Consider the following 6,000-nt stretch of genomic DNA (forward strand, 5'->3'; position numbering starts at 1 on the left):
TCCTTCTTTCTCATGGCTGAATGATACTCCATTGTGTACATACATGACATCTTCTTTATCTGTTCATCTTTTGACAGACACTTAAGTTGTTTCCATAATCTTGGCTATTGTGAATAATTCTTCAGTGACTATAGGAGTGCAGATAATATCTTTAAGAGATATTTTCATTTTCATTTTCATTTTCATTTTCTTCGGATTTAAAACTAAATGTTGGATTGATCATATGAGAGTTCTATTTTTAGCTTTTGAGGCACGTTTAAACTGTTTTCCATAGTGGCTGTACCAGTTTACATTCTCACCAAGAAGGCGTAAGAGTTCCCTTTTCTCTATATTTTTGCCAGCACTAGCCATCTATCTTTGATAATAACCATTCTAACTGGTGTGAGGTGATACCCCATTGTGGTTGTGATTTACATTCACTTGGTGATTAGTGATGTCAAGAACCTTATCATGTACCTGATGGCTATATGTATATCTTTTTTTGGGAAAATGTCTATTCAGTTTTGCTGCCATTTTTGAATTGGATTGTTTGGGGGGTTTTTTGTTTGTTTTTGTTTTTGCAGTTGAGGTGCATGAGTTCTATATATTTTTTGGATATTAGTCCTTTGTCAGAAATATGATCTGCAAATATGTTCTCCTATTCTGTAGGTTGCCTTTTCATTCTGTTGAACTGTTTTTGCTGGGTGTAAACTTTTCAATTTGATGTAATCTCCCCTATTGATTTTTTCTTTTGTTGCTTGTGCTTTTGGTGTCAGATCCAAAAAATCATTGCCAGGACCAATGTCTAGGAACTTTTCTCCTGGGGTTTCTTCCAGGAGTTCTGGAGTTTCAGGTCTTATGCTTAAATCGTTAATCCATTTCAAGTTAATTTTTGTTAGTAGTGTAAGTTAAGATAGGGGTCCAATTTCATTCTTCTGGATATGGTTATCCAGTTTTCCTAATACCATTTATAGGAGAGACTGTTTTTTCCCTGTTGAAGGCTCCCTTATCAAGTATTAGTTGGCCATATACCTTATCTCAACTTGATTATATCTGCAAAACTGTATATCCAAATAAGATTTCACCTAACACCCCAGGTGTTAGGACTTGGACATACTTTTTTGGGGGACATAATTTAAGGTCTGGGTGTTGGTTATGTCCATTTGCTGCTAGGTGTCATTGCTTATTCACCCTTTCAGCAAACAGACCTAAATAATACACTCAAATGTACATATATATACATATATACACATACACACACATACATATCGTATATACTTGTTACCTTTACATATACACAGTACACATGTATGTATATGTATACTACCTAACCCAGATACACACAGATATGTTCACTGTAGATACAGACGTATGTGTGTATGTATGCACACACACCTGCATAACCCTCTCATATCTTCGGTATTTATATTTATATATTTATGTGCTTATATATTAAAAACCACAAATTTCTTTTGATACCTCTAATTCCAACCCAACACTACAGGGCACATTTTAGTCTTCCCTCTTCTTCTATTTGTAAATCCTTTCTCCAACAGAATCTGGGCTCCCTGTATTCTCATTATATTTATTCATTTGTTCAAACTTAGTCTACACAAAAGTAGTTTCAGAATTGTTAACCTATACTATTATGAAAGCAGTCTTACTAACTGCAGTTCACTATTTTTTAACAGGGCGTTTTTGTTTTTTAAGGTAAAATTTATATACAATGAATGTATAAATCTTAAGTGTATATTTTGATGTTTTAACAAATACTGCAGACCGTTTTGTAAAACCTTCGGTGAATTTGGAAATTATTTGGAAAATAATCGCATCCTGGTCGCCTCCTTTTTTCTACGGCCACCTAGTTGAGTCTAGTCACTTGGAGATTCGGACTCTTCAGTTGTGATGCCCTGAACCAGGCAGTGATCCTGTTCTGAAGCGGCTGCGCTGCTTCTCAGCAGACATCGCTGACATGGAAAGTAGGCCCACCAAACTGGAAGTCCCATAGCAGTTTTAATGTATTTCTCACTCTGGACAGAAAGAAGTGTTTTTATAGCTTTATAAATATAGTTATAGTTCTGGAAGAGTACATTTTCCAAATTAAAGAATTAAATGTTTTTCCATAATTTCTAGCTAATATTTGCTAATTTTATAGCTCCTTTGAAAAATTCTTGTGCCAATGTGCATCGTGTGATAAATACGGTTTTTTCTTTAGTCTTGTATGAAGGCTTTTGAGTACTAATAGCAAAATGATTTAATTTGATCTTATTTGTTATCTGTTCGTCCTTATTAGGCAAAAATAAACACATACCCCACACACAATGATCTTTCTGTAAATATCATTTATCAAAAGATTAATGTCATGCATTTAGCATATATAATTAAATTTTTATCCTAATCTGTAAGAGATTATTGTTTCATGCTGAACTAAATATAAAATGAGGCCTTGGGGCGCCTGGGTGGCTCAGTCGGTTAAGCGGCCGATCCATCAGGTCATGATCTCACATTTGGTGAGTTCGAGCCCCATATCTGGCTCTATGCTGTCAGCACAGAATCTGCTTCAGATTCTCTGTTCCTCTTTGTCTCTCAAAAGGAAATAAACATTTAAAAAAAATAAATAAAAAAATAAAAAATAAAATGAGGCCTTTGGTCCTATTTTGGTATCTGTTAAGGTATTACTGATATTATTCATTAATTCTCATTAATTGTATACTTACTGTGTGCAAATTATGGCTCTAGGTGCTGGGCATACAACAATGAACAAAGGAGAACCTCCCCTCCTTTTAGGGAGCTTACATTATAAGTAATAAAATAAGTGAATATTATAGTGTATTTGAAGGTGATTCATGTTGTGAAAAGAAAGCAGGAGAGGATGTACAGGAGGTGGGATTACAGTTTTATTTTTATTTTTATTTATTTTTTAAAAATTAGAGGAAATATACTTTTATCTTTTTATTTTTTTATAGTTTATTGTCAAATTGGTTTCCATATAACACCCAGTGCTCATCCCCACAAGTGCCCTCCTCCATGACCATTACCCCTCCCCCTCTCCCCCTCCCCATTAGCCCTCAGTTTGTTTTCAGTATTCAAGAGTCTCTCAAGATTTGCCTCCCTCCCTCTCTTACTCCTCCCCCACTTCCCCTCTCTATGGTCCTGTTAAGTTTCTCCTGTTAGACCTGTGAGGGCAAACATATGGTATCTGTCCTTCTCTGCCTAACTTATTTCATTTAGCATGACACCCTCAAGTTCCATCCACGTTGCTACAAATGGCCAGATTTCATTCTTTCTCATTGCCATGTAATACTCCATTGTATATATAAACCACATCTTCTCGATCCATTCATCAGGTGATGGACATTTAGGCTCTTTCCATGTTTTGGCTATTGTTGACAGTGCTGCTGTGAACATTGGGGTACATGTGCCCCTATGCATCAGCACTCCTATATCCCTTGGGTAAATCCCTAGCAGTGCTGTTGCTGGGTCATAGGGGAGTTCTATTGTTAATTTTTTGAGGAACCTCCACACTGTTTTCCAGAGTGGCTGCACCAGTTTAGGGATTACAGTTTTAAATATGATGATCAAGGAAGGCTCACTGAACAGGTGACACTGAGCATAGATTTGAAGGGGTGAAAGAGTGAGCCGTATGGTTTTCTGGGAAGAGCATTCTGTATAGATGGGACAGCCAGTGCAAATCTTTAGAATCACACCTAGTGTGCTCTTGAAACTGCGAGGCCTGAATGGTATGTATGGTGATGGGGAGGATGGGTGGTGCAGAGAAATAGGAAGGGGTAGAGTAGAGTACATGGAATAAGGAACAGACTCATTGATTGTAAACTTGTAAAAAAGTTCAAGTCTTTTTCTACATTGTCCAGAATATGTTTTAATGAAGGTTAATATAGGCATATGGAAATAAGAATTCAAGCAGTATGGAAGACTATCAAATGAAACTTTATGAAGTTCTTTGCCTCACACATCATATACTCTTTCGGTTGTATTTCCCAGAAGTATCAGTCCACTTGTGACTGCGTAATTATGCATGGCAACCTTTGTAACACTAAACTCTAAATTCATTCTTTTAAAATGGTCTTCGTAGGGTGAACATTTATTTGTCTGACATTGTTGGAGGTTAATATGGATAGTTCCTGCAGTTGTATTTGTTTGCTCTCTACCTCCATGTCTACTCTAGTAAAATCTCTTGTGGCCACCAGAGGGAGCAAAGTTCATTATGAATAAAATGTAATTTTACTCTTAGGAATTTCTTTTTTCATTTAAAAATTTTTTTTAATGTTTATTTATTTTTGAGACAGGGAAAGCACAGGCAGGAGAGGGGCAGAGAGAGAGGGAGACACAGAATCTGAAGCAGGCTCAGGCTCTGAACTGTTAGCACAGACCCCGATATGGGGCTCGAACTCATGAAACGAGAGTTCATGACCTGAGCTAAAGTCAGACGCTTAACTGAGTGAGCCACCCAGGAGCCCCAGTAGTCTGAAATCTAGGTTTTTATGTGACATTGCTTGATTGTGAAGTTAGCTTTTAAAAAAACTAAGCATAGTATGAGCCAAATCAAACATATCTACAAGCCACATTCAACTTGAGGGGCTCTACTTCTACTTTATTTTAGTTTCACATGTTGAAATGCTTGCTGAGCATCTCTCCTTTAGTGTCACAGCACTGTTGCAAACTCACCAAGTCCCTGCCTTTAACTGTTTTCTTCTCTTTTATTCCTTATCCTACTTAATGGTGTTGCGAAATACCTAGTTAACTCAAGTGAGAAACCTAGGAGCAACCCTGAATCTTTCTTTACTACTTCTTAAACGGCCCTTTTAGTTAGTTAACAAGTCTCACTAATTTTACCTTCTAAATATTCACATTTATTCTCTTGCCCTCCGTACTACCATCGTCTTAGTACATCATCATCTCTTACTGAGCTGTTGTGATACCTCCTTCATGTTCTCCCAATTTTGAGTCAAGTCCCAGTCAGTTCTTTCTTCCATATAACTTCTGAAATGACTTATCTGAAATACATATCTGACCATGTTTTCCCAGGTGATTCTGTTTTATTTACAGACTAGATTAGTGTGGCCTAAAATTCTACCATAATCTGGCTCGTACTACATTTCAATCCTACCTACTCTTCCTTTTATATTAAGTTCTAGTTCTATCAGACTGCTTGTGTTTCCTTACAGTATTATTCCTCATCCTGACTATGCACCAGAATCCCTTATAATAAGCTTTAGAATATTTACTGGGCCAGGGCCCTGACATCCATTGTTTTGTTTTCTTGCCCCAGCAGTTATTTTTTTATTAAAAATTTTTTTGAATGTTTATTTTAGAGAGGGGGGGAGGAACAGAGAGAGAGGGAAAACACAGAATCTGAAGCAGGCTCCAGGCTCTGAGTTGTCAGCACAGAGCGCGGTGCAGGGCTTGAACTCACAGATCGTGAAATAATGACTTGAACCGAAGTCAGACACTTAACCAACTGAGCCACCCAGGTGCCCTGGCCCACCAATTATTTTAACGTGTAGCCTGGGATTGTCAGTATCTACTGTCCTATCTCTTGCCGTTTGACACCTTCTGATCTTAGTTCTTGTTTTCTGTCTGGAAAGCCTTCTCTCTTCACTGGTCTAGTTTGTACTCATCCTTTAAGACTAAGGTAAGTGTATTTTCTCCTTTAGGTATCTTTTCCTTATTCCTTGGACCATACTGAGATAGGCAAATTTCCTGTTCTCTGTGCTCCAAACTTTTATTGTACTTAGGACTTATTTTCCTTTTTTGAGAGAGAGAGAGAGAGAGAGAATGAGTGAGAGAGAGAAGGAGAGGGGCAGAGAGAGGAGGAGAGAGTGAGCAGGAGAGGGGCAGAGAGAGGAGGAGAGAGAGAGCAGGAGAGGGGCAGAGAGGAGGAGAGAAGGAGCAGGAGAGGGGCAGAGAGAGGAGGAGAGAGTGAGCAGGAGAGGGGCAGAGAGAGGAGGAGAGAAGGAGCAGGAGAGGGGCAGAGAGAGGAGGAGAGAGAGAGCAGGAGAG

At 38.1% G+C, this 6,000-nt stretch overlaps 1 protein-coding gene across 1 annotated transcript in view; it reads left to right on the plus strand.

Annotated features, from left to right (window-relative positions):
* The window catches only part of ACBD6 (acyl-CoA binding domain containing 6), a 196,599-nt gene that overhangs the window by 26,062 nt on the left and 164,537 nt on the right, over positions 1-6,000 (plus strand). The gene's annotated exons all lie outside the window — the stretch shown is intronic.

This window comes from Suricata suricatta, chromosome 3 (genome assembly GCF_006229205.1).
Source record: "Suricata suricatta isolate VVHF042 chromosome 3, meerkat_22Aug2017_6uvM2_HiC, whole genome shotgun sequence".
Lineage (NCBI taxonomy): Eukaryota > Metazoa > Chordata > Mammalia > Carnivora > Herpestidae > Suricata > Suricata suricatta.